The sequence below is a fragment of the Rhipicephalus sanguineus genome, chromosome 6, assembly GCF_013339695.2.
Source record: "Rhipicephalus sanguineus isolate Rsan-2018 chromosome 6, BIME_Rsan_1.4, whole genome shotgun sequence".
Taxonomy (NCBI): Eukaryota; Metazoa; Arthropoda; class Arachnida; order Ixodida; family Ixodidae; genus Rhipicephalus; species Rhipicephalus sanguineus.
Window position 1 is genome coordinate 93,632,965 of NC_051181.1, and position 11,362 is coordinate 93,644,326.

Here is an 11,362-nt window from a genome sequence, read left to right on the forward strand (position 1 = left end):
AGTGCTACAGTTAACCTGCCGAGGGCGAATGGGAATGAAATTACTTAAAAATGGAAGGGGGGCCGCGCCTCCCCGGGCCCCCCTTACTTTGAGCCCTGCATGCTACATATCGAAGCACCTTAAGCGAAGACTTCTTTGTGAACTTGTGTATAAGGGTGGCATGGCGAAGGTGCAATAAAACTATACTACCACCTCATTTCTTAACGAAGAGTATTTACTAAAGAGCAGAAATAACCATAGCTGAACGACTTGCAAACCACAGAAATGCGTTAGCCTGACGCAGTTTCATCATTGTCCGCGAAGCGGAGATGGTGGATATTTTTTTTTAAATTACATACAACTTACGCATCTTGCAAACACCGCAACGCTGCACCTACAATGCGGTGTCCTTCAACTCACTTGGCGTTCGAGCTATCTTCTGTTGCTGTACCGCTAATTAGTACGTAGACTCTCAGAATTTTCCTCTTCGTGACAAGGTAGATTTCGCTCAATTTCACTAGACCCACTGCCGGTCAGCCCCTCTCATATCGTTTCTCATTTTGTGCTCACGCGTGCCTTGTGCTATGACAATTTATCCGAGGATGGAAAAAACACATTCTTCACCGTGGAATTGAAAAAGGTGCGCGGAGCGGTTAAGTAGGCCAGACTTCTCTTTCTGGCGGCTTGACGCGGCAATTTTAGCCATTTAGCTTTGGAACTGAATGTCACTCATTTCGTGAGTGATGGGGAAAATGTTATTTGCGCTTTACTGAAATCATGATAACTAAAAGTAAGGCATGTGCCTTTCTCGTCCGCTTCAAAAATTCAATTTGCAGTCCCTTCAGTTTTGCCATTATAACATGGCATTCCGATGAACAGAATCATCTCTGCAGCATATAAAGGTGCACCCTGACATGCGCCATCAGTAACAGCACCTGTTTACCCAGATCGCACAGCTCTATCGTCGTGTATATCAACGGTAACCAAGAAAATTCTGTACAGCACCTTATGTTTTTATTGAAAAATTTTCATAAACCTATTTGCCAAGCGCGATGTTTTTAGATGCACCCCTTTGAAGAGATTTATAGAAATACATAAAGAGCAAATTTTAGTAGCTACAAGAGCAGTCATTTAGCGTGTTTCCTATAGTTCACAGAAGTGTCCGAAATATTTGGAGAAAGCAGTTTGTCGGAGTCATTGCAAGGAGACGATCTTGCTCAAGCAAAATGCTGAAAATAAACGTCCGAATAAAACAGAAATTCACTAATCATAGTACCGAGGCTACATATTCAAACACAAGTTTTAAAGTTTGCTAAGTGTACATATTCGCAAGGCCTACTAATTTAAAAATATATTTCAAACTGGAAAAAAGTTTCGAGTCGAGCGCGATCACGTTAGCGAGGAGTATACTCTGCTGTTTGCCTTATCATTTCAAATACATATTCTTACAACAAGCTTTACAATGACTTGAGTACAAGTACATTAAAGAGAAACAATGAATTGGTTTAGATCGATAAACTTCGCTCTGTGAACTCTAATGTCGTTAATATCGCCATCATAGGTTTATTAATAGAGGAAAAAAATGAAATCCAAGGTATCGATTTTAAATTTCGCGCCGAAATCTCCACGCTGGACGTCACGGATTTCAAAGTGTACTTATTGTATTTTGGTGCCATTGGCTCAACAAAATTACCCCGAACATGGTATGTTAAGTCTATGGGCCCCTCAAAGGACAATGTACTTCGTTTTTACCGATTAGGAATTGCGTAGGCCCTAGTAGGCGCCGTAAGTATGTGACGTCACGGCGAATGCTGCGGAAACTTCAAGGTGGCGTCGCCGCCCACATTTTGTTTTTGCGCGTTTTCTCGCTTACTAAGCATCTTCTCACAGCAAGCGTGGTGTTTTTGGTATCGTGAAAGAGTACTGTATTAATATGAGAAAAATCGTTTTGCTCTTTAGTGTCCCTTCAAGGCCCTGCATTTTCGAAACTTCTAGTTTCAAACTACTACGCAGATTTTCTGATTAGGTATGCATTGCAATCCCTGCTGCGCATGTACATGTGCAAACAATAGCCGCCGGAGCGAGTCTTGTTTCCAATGCATCGCGAAATTTATTTATTTTATTTGTTTTAATACATTCATCAATAGTGTTGACCGCAGGCCGAGACAAGGCAGTTGCAAGGCCATATATACAAGATAGGAGTGCTGCCGCAGTCAAAAACACAGGGAGGCGAATACAGAATAAAAGGCACAATACATGATCTAGAGCACTGTGAGAAGCACGACCATAAAATCGACTTTGACGGCGCTTCTGTTGTGGAAACAGAAAGAATCCGGGAAAAAGCCTTTTTTTCGAGTCTTGGCATATTAGGCACACACCTGCAAACGTTAATCGCTCGCTGTGGACAGTGCCCCCAGTATACATTCACGGCCTCCGAAACGTGAGGGAAAGGGAAGGCCGGAGCCGTGGTGAGAGGACAAGTGACGGCGATGCTTCCATGACCAACACAGTCCTCCCCTTAAGAAGGGAGCAAATCGGCCCGAACGTCGGGCTCTATTGAAACAGTGGCTGGAGCCATTTCAACTTAGTAAATCAGGAAGAAGCAGACAAAAAAAATGAAAAATGGTCATATCGAAAGCATTGCTTATTCGTAGAATACGCAATATTAAATGTAAACCTCAACCTCTTCCACCTCAATAAGTACAATATTTGCGCCATACATACCTCAAAACATTGACATATCAGCTTCCAGCTGCGCGCTGCATCGATTTTGAAAACCAGTAGTTTAATCTCCCGAGCAAAAATAGCGCATATAATATTTGAGATGCGTATATTTTGTAAGAGGAAAATTTTCTTCAGTAAGCCCTATAAATTCTCACGAATGGTTTTCGATAAATGTACATTCCAAAATAATACTAAAGTAGCTGCCTGTTGCGTGGAAGCTGGAAATAATCTTAATAGGTTTGCCAACTACGGTTATATTCGTTTTCTTAGTTGCACTGGAAGAGAAGTGCCTAAAATAAACTCCCTGAATTTTTTGCACTATGACAGCTCGTTGTACTTTTGTGTAGCAAAATTAAAGGTACGCTATCCAATAAAAGATTTCATGCGGCACCGCTGCTACTATAAGCACCGCCAGTACGAGCACAGTCTTTTTAAGAAAGACAATTGAGTACTTACTTTACTCGCAGCCCATCTCTATTCAAGTTGAGTGCTCTCTCTGTTGTCATCGAAGCGCCTGCAATGTAGTTTGAGTGGAAGTTCGTTTCTGTCATAAAGAAAGCTTCTTATCGGCGAAAAAATTGTCCTGGTCCGGTGATCATGCTCCGAACCCAAGCTCTACAGAGCACAGTCATGTATTACATAGGACAGTACAACTACGCGGCGGGAAAAGGAAGTGAGAGCGAAGAGAAGTGATGTGAGGGTGAGAAGGAGTAATTGCTAACAAATGCACATTACTTTTCTCTTGCATCTCCCCAGTCGAAATAATGGACAACTTCCTCGCCAAGTACCTTCTTATGGGACTTGCTGCTGCAGTCGGTAAGTTTAAGTAGCCATGTTAAAACAAAATGCCAGCTTTATACATGCAGTTAGCTGTGTAGCATACATATCGCAGGGCGACACTGTTTTCGCCGTCTGTATCTCAGAAGAAAAGACTGTTGGGCGAGTTGGCAATATAATTAAAAATAGCGAGACAAACGTACGGCAGGACGGAGAAAGCTGCAGGACCAAAATCGCCGGCCATACGCGGAACACGCAGCACAGTCACAGTGGAAGCCGGCAAAGCAGCCTTTCTAACGCCCGTTGTAGACTATCCTCGGGCACCTATTAGAAGTGCGCATACGAGGTGCCCAGTACGCCATAAATCACTGTAAATTTCATGAAGGAGGAAAGCACCCGCTTTAGATCTGTAAGGCATTAAGTGCATTTTTTTGTGCTGTGGCTGATGAGGATGATGAATGACGACTGGGCCTTTTGTAATCGGTTTGGAGGTAAGGTTAGTATCAACGACCTGGTCACTCGTTGACAAATTTCATTGTGGGACGCCTGGTTGTTCTACGACCCTGTATTACGTATGTTAACGTGATTGATTGCCCGACATGACACCTCTAAAGGACATTTTTGCGAAGGTGTTTCAGGCACCAACGTGCCTCTATGGTAGCATACTCTACTGCTACGCAGCGGAGCCGGGTTCGAATCCCATCCATTCGTAGAATTTTTCTTAATTCGCGCGAGAGCGGTTCCGGATAGCGGCGGCAGCGGCGTGGGCAACGTATAACTACGCCGCCAAAATCGGCTCTCGAGCGTACAGACTGCCTGCTTACGAAATGTAGGTAGGTGTGGTTGGAAGTGCAGGATACCACTCACCGTAGGCAGTATCTGACGCCCAGGTTGACGCCGTCGCTTGATCTTGAAAACCCAGGTCAAGGGCATGAAACCTTCCCGTCTGTTAGACGGCATCATGCTTGGTTGGTGGTGACAGCAAGACTGACCGACGCTCCAAGAAATTGTTTTCTCGTTTTATTTTTTCGTATTTCGCACGATAGTGGTTACGGACACCGGCGGCGGCGAACAAGTATGCCCGACTGCCGCTGTGATGGGAAAACAGCTTTCGCTGTTGTTTAATTCGTCCTACCAGGCACCAGGCCGCCAGGGTGATGGTACCTAATTTAACGGTAAGCAATCGACGGCAGCGATTCTCTGCCTTCACAGCAGCGGCGCATGCTCGACTATTTGAAGAAGGCTGTCGTGGATTAAGGTGCGCCCAGGGGCCTTCATAGAACCATAGGGGGCACCTTAGGGGTACCCATAAACGTCCGAGCACCAGGTCGGTGTACTCCGCTAAACCTTAGGAAAAACCATTGGGTTACTGTTGTTCATGGGGAATCGAACCCGGTACCTGCCGCATTAGAAGCGGACGCTCAATTATGTAGCCACCATTGCGGTATTTTTCTTTTTTAACAGCGAAGCTTTTTAGAAAATCGTTTCTTGTCCAGGGAACGAAAAAATTTATAATCATCATAAACGGGCACGCGCCACAGAAATTGGGTAAATCCCAATACTAACCAATGGTCCACTAAAAATGAAGAAGGCAACAGTCAGCGCAACAAACGTGTCACATAATTTAGGCAAATCGCACTACTCACCACTGGTCCATTAAAAATGAACAAGGCAAGCAGTTATCCCAACAGCGAATGGCTGCAAAGCGACCGTGACGAGCCAGAAACCCCAAGTACGTACACCGAGAGAATACTAGGTAACGGGAATGCAGCGATGGCAGCGGGAAGACCGCGAAGAGATGTAAGGCCTACGCCAACGGCGACGTATCCGGAGATCTATGAGAGGTCTGTACGCTTCGTTTCAGAGCGAGTTTCTGTTTCTGAAGTTTCGACATCCGTGTCGTGTCTGCGACTGTCTGTGGTTTCACGCGAAGCTCTCTGCACCGACAATCAACGTAGAAACAACGGGGCATAACCTACCTAAAGCCCATCGACGCCCTTGACTCAACCTAGAAACAATCTGCATCATCTTGCCAATGCCTAGAAACAGCATATAACCAATCAGATTATGTTCAGAATTGCCAACTTTCGCTATTTCAATCCTTGTGTGGCTTATTGCGAGCTTCACCAATCTTTATTATAACTCTTGGGCTTATTGTTGGCACATATCGCGCACGATGTCAGGATGTCTCATGCGAAGTACTCGTACAAAGGCGCTGGCATTTATCTCAATCGCGCTTTAGGACCTCCCAGAAGGGGAGCTAAAAAGATTTTTATGCTTAAAAGGAAGACTCATTTGATCAGTGTTGTATATTTAGATGCAGTTGCCATATTGGCAATAGTGTCATATTGCAAATACGCTAAAGAACGGGCAAAGCCTAGAAGCGTGTAAAAGGGAATGAAAGAAGTGCAAGTAGCAGAGGAATCAAAGATTCCACTAATAACGACAGGGGAAGCAATGAAAGCCTTGGAGGGATCGCAACGAGGCAAGGCCGCTGGTGAACACCAGGCAATATCAGATGCTGCTGAAAGATAATGAACAGGGTCTGTTAGAAAGACTGACCAGCCTGTCTTCGAAGCCTCGCTTGAATGCGAGCGTACCGGAATCATGGAAGAACGCTATAATCATCTTAATCCGCAAGAAAGGGGACTTGAAGGACTTGACAAACTTCATGGCGTTCCGCTTACTGTCCGTTGTCTGCAAGCCATCCCAAAGGTAACAGCTAATAGAATTAGCACTACCCTGGAATTCAACCAACCAAAGTACGAAGAAAGGATTCGTTCAGGCTACTCGGCAATAGACCATATTCACATCGTCAATCAGGTGATACCGAAGTGCGCGGTATATGAGCAAACCGTACAGGCTACGCGGCAATATACCATAATTACACCACCAGCCAGTTAGACAAAAATACGCGGTACATCACCAAACCCTGTATATAGGCTTCATAGATTACTAGAAAGCATTCGAGCCGGTCGAAATGTCAGCTCTCATACAGGCACTACAGAATCAGGGCGTCAAGGAACCATGTATCATAATGTAGGAAGAAATCTACAGTGCTTCAACATTTACTATAGCCCCTCATAAAGAGCGAATAAATTCCAATGAAGAAGGGTGTAAAGCAGGGAGATGCGACATCTCATGCTGTTCACTGCGTGCTTACGGAATGTTTTCAAAGCCTTGGATAAGGAAAAGTTAGGGGTAACATTTAGTGGCGTGTGTCTTTGTAACCTGCGATTATCTGATCACATTAGCTTGTCGAATAACTCAGGGGACCAATTTGTAATTGCAATTGCTGAATTTGATATAGAGAGTAGAACGGTAGGTATGAAAATAATGTGCAGAAAAATACTGTTGAGCTACGTCGGAAGAGAAGAACGCGTTGCGATAGGTGGCGATAGGATGCGAACCATGAGACTGAAGTAGATAGAAAATTATATTTGGGGTGGACAGCATTTTGCAGGCATTCTCAAATCATGAATGGTAGTTTACCAATACCCCTGAAGAGAAAGGTGTATAACAACTCATGTCCCCGGTACTTACCCTCGGGGCAGAAACCTGGAGGCTTACGAAGAGGGCTCAACCTGAATTGAGGTCAACGTGGTGAGTCACGAAAAGAAAAATATTAGGTGTAGCCTTAAGAGACAAGAAGCTAACAGAGTAAGTAGGGAAGCATACGGGTGATAAGACAATCATAGCCGAAGCCATGAAGAAGAAATACGAATGGGCGGGTCATGTAGCACGAGGAAACTTACGCGCTGTTGATTCAGAGTAAATGACGGGATTCCATGGGAAGGCAAGCGCGCGAGAGGGAGGCAGAAAGTTAGGCGGGCAGATAAGATTAAGAAGTTTGCCGGGACACCGTGATTGCAGGAAGTACTGGACCGCGTTGAATGTCGAAACAAGGGAGAGACCTTTGCCGTACACTGAGCATCGATAGGCTGATGACGATGGTCATCAGCATTCTGTATTCGCTGAGCGTGTCGCTGTTTTCTGAACGAGCACTTTTAGCGACAGTGTCGCTGTGGATGGCGCAGGCTATCGCGTGTGTTATGACTGAAGCAACTGTTTCTTTAACTTTTCTCAGCCAGCCAATCAGCACTAATCGAAGACTATATTATGGTGATATATGTAACACAGATTGCGGCTTATGGCCGCGAATGTGTTGGACAGCGCGCCTGGCAGGCTACAGGTGGCACCGCAATATCCAGGACATATATTAAGAGTTTGTTTCTTGGTTTTAGTCGCCATTGCAGCGCCGCGTGAGGTTTCTACATTGGTTGTCGCCTAATTAGAATGGTGACGTAGAAAAATAAAGGAAGAACGAATTCAGGTAAAGTAAACATGGCCAGCCATTGTCTATGTTACTGCGATTCACGGACAATCAAAGCGATCTAATTCCTTTTGGAGGACTAAAGAAGACCGGGCTGGACAACGCCAGTATGCCAGTTTTTTTTTTCGCAACTAATGTGCAGGACTAAACTGATTGCTGCTCCCATTCACACCCGTTTGTATAGCGTTACGGTGGGATTACGGCTTGGGATCACAACTGCCTCGGCTGGCTCTTCTACTGTGACATTGCGACGTGAACTGTTCCCCTTGCGGCGCAAGGCTCGCACAGGACGTTGTCGGAATCGATAGCCGTCCTGTTTGGCTATGGAGAATGTTCGGGAAAGCAGCAAATAGCAACTGCACCTGCATCGACTGCTGCTAATATTCCGCGTATAGGCTGGCGTGTCAGCCCCGAGATTGGTCAGTGTGTGGTGAACGCTGAGGTGACAGGCAGCGTAATTGACAAATGCTATAGACGTATCGTCTCCACTGAATTGCCGCTCACTAATCAGCGAGTGACCATGGCTGCTCACCGTGTTATGAACTGGGCGAGTTGAGAGCGAAAACGGACAGTTGCTTTCCGTGGTACTGGCAGCGTATGCACGTGTGGTTGGCTTCCATGCAGTGGTAGCAGAGATGACGGTGCTTGTGATCGCGGCAAGCTTCTCTCTTCATCGGTTCGCAGTGGCGGCTTGCAGCTTGGTGGGATAGCGTTGGGTGTGGCGAGCTGGACGCACAGCATGTGCAGCAATTACAGGATTTCCTCATGAACACTATCTGCGATTGGAGCCACTTGACCTATAGAGCTTGGCAGCTGCTTAAATTCCTTATATGCTGTAAATGTTGTCAGATGGGAATAAAATGACAGATGACCTAAAATGCCGCTTTATATATTCGCTAAACATTGTACGAAAATATTTTAAAGCACTCTTAAGTGTTTCAGTAAATTATAAATGTACTGGCTTGGGCCACATGGCATCTATTCATTGTTACGTTATTGAAGACTAAGACTAAGATTGAACAACGTGAACACAAGCGCTAATTTTCAACTCAATTTGTATGTAATTTTTCATTATGCTTTTATATGTATTTTTAATGGTGCTCGGCATGAGTGGTTATCAGTATCGTAGTATCTACAGTCCTTATAAATATTTTTGGTAAATGTTTTCTGTTTGTTGGCGTGTAACTTTTAAACGTGATTGTATAAAAGGAGCAATAAATTCAGTTAAAATTTTGCGCTTGTGTTTGTGTGGCTCAGTCTTCGCTTTCTAAACGGTGCGCAATAACGTAACACTCAGTAAATTTCTTCCACACACGAGAGCTCACGTAACATTATCTTGTTCTTCCTATTATTGATCATACCGGCCCCATCTGGCACCCTGATCATTCACACGTAACTCGTAACCATGAATACGTCGAAAAATCACAATGTACGCGTTACGTATTCTCATTGCTGACATCATTCTAGAAGCGTACTCTGAAAGCTCATGATATGGTCGAAATATCGTTATTCTTCCAATCTCTCATATCTTTTCATTGAGCTGAAGGCTTTTGTTATGCTGCGATGATCCATGCAAAGTAAAATGCCCAGGAATTCTCTCCCCCCTTTGTTTGTACCACGCATGAGATTGGATAGGAATAGCGCTTCATTCGCATATCTGCTGAACTGAACACAACCAAGTGGCAGCAGCTGCCGCCAAGTCACCGCACTGAATTGCTTACACATTTTCGTGTGAGAGATATTTTACTCGCCTATTATTACGTATATTCTTTGTGTACGTAAACTGTTCTTTATGCTTATTCGCATTAGGTAATATGTATTAATTGCCGCCTACATATCTTGTTACTAGCTTTAAAGCTTCATAGACAGTTTATTGACATGTAGATTAACATTTCGTTGAAGTATAATTTATAGCTCTCCAATTTGGTTTTTCCGTTGTCTTAGTGTTCTGGATAACTAGTTTGGTTTAGTTATTGTACATACCACTTTGTAATATCTATCAGAAGAATTGCTTGTATTCATACCACCACGTATGCGATGCTTTGTCAAAGAGAATTTATCAATGTCTGGAAAATAGTTATAAAAATAAAATCCTGCCGCGTGTAACGAATCAGGCAAGGGTAATTTTCATAGCGCCTGGCTTCCCGAGATCATCCATATTTTTAATGCGACCCACTAATCTTCTAATGAGTTCGGCTATAGCATTTATTCGGCTTCTCCAGATACGAAATGTGATACGATTATAGAATATTCGAGGGGAAACGTACGGATAAGAAAAGAAAGCAAACTGCGAAGCTACAGTTAAAATATTGTTGGGCCTACTTGGTACATAGCAAAATAGCCGCAGTAGATATTTTATCCTCCAATAATAGGTGCACGGTGAAAATTAAGCACAATTTATGCTTTTTTTTTACTTTTCAGTTACGCTTATCACGGCCCCCTACAGTGCCGAAGCATTTCCTGCTGGAGCAATCGAGGCTGCTGCAAAGGCACTTGAAAACGTGTTTGGAAGAAAAGAGGAAAATGCCGAGAAGTGATATGTCTGGCTTCGCGCCACAATGCGGCTATTATGCGATGCAATAAAATACGACCTTGATAAAGTTCAATAAATAAATAAATAAAACAGAGACTCAGTGTGCACTCAATAAATATCGGGGAGACATTGCATAGCAGCATTCATCAGTGCAACAAAAGGTTGCCTCATCAGTCGCCTTCATTTGTGGTCACTCTGGGGAAAGACGACACGACCTTCATCACTTCATTTTCGTCAGCTCAGATTCCATCACACGGATTCATATAGGTGAGCGTATGCAAAATGGAGAGGGACTTCATAATATCCCGGAGTAGCCTCAGACACCGCGGGCAAGGCCAGAGGACATTCCTCCTCTTTTGCCCTCTCCAACAACACCAATCTGCCAATCCAACCAGACCAACGCTTTGGCGATTGTAGGCTCATGCCAGAGGAGGGAAGAAACTAGACGGCTGAACCAGAATCACAGTGTGTATGTTACACCTCGGCCATAATTCTGAGGTTAATATCACAGCACAAACGGCCAACACACTCACGTAGAAAAGAAACGTACGACACCAGCGCTGACTAACAACTACTTTATTCTTTCATACGTCAATGCATATATAAGCCCAAGGCTAACTTACCGCACATGCGGGCCCAGCAGTATCTCTAAACCAAAACGTGCAACAAGGATGATAGTGCAATATATACACGAAGACATGAAGTCATATTCACATGGGCGCAGGGACAAAGAAGTAAAAAAGAAGTAAGACGGGCAAAGAAGTCCGTTTCCGCTGTAACTTTATGCTGAGGAATATGTAGCAACCAGAGCCAAATGAAGTTTTATCTTAGTGACCAGAATCGGGATCTCCGCCGGAAATGCGAGCCGTGGCTTCACGTGCCATCGCCAAGCGCCGTCTTTATTTTCTGCTCTTAAGGTCGCTGCTCTGCGGTTTTGTTTGCCGTCCAAAGGAGGGCGCTGCAGGGTCTTGGGACAACGTGAGCGCAAGAGTCCGAGAGTAGCTGGCGTTCTGCGC

At 44.4% G+C, this 11,362-nt stretch overlaps 1 long non-coding RNA gene across 1 annotated transcript; it reads left to right on the forward strand.

Annotated features, from left to right (window-relative positions):
• Nucleotides 1-903: 903 nt before the first annotated feature.
• On the forward strand, nt 904-10,435 carry LOC119397972 (uncharacterized). Its single transcript, XR_005184704.1, has 3 exons — nt 904-958; nt 3,460-3,519; nt 10,235-10,435. It is a non-coding gene; the product is annotated as an uncharacterized LOC119397972 (long non-coding RNA).
• The last annotated feature ends 927 nt before the right edge of the window (nt 10,436-11,362 follow it).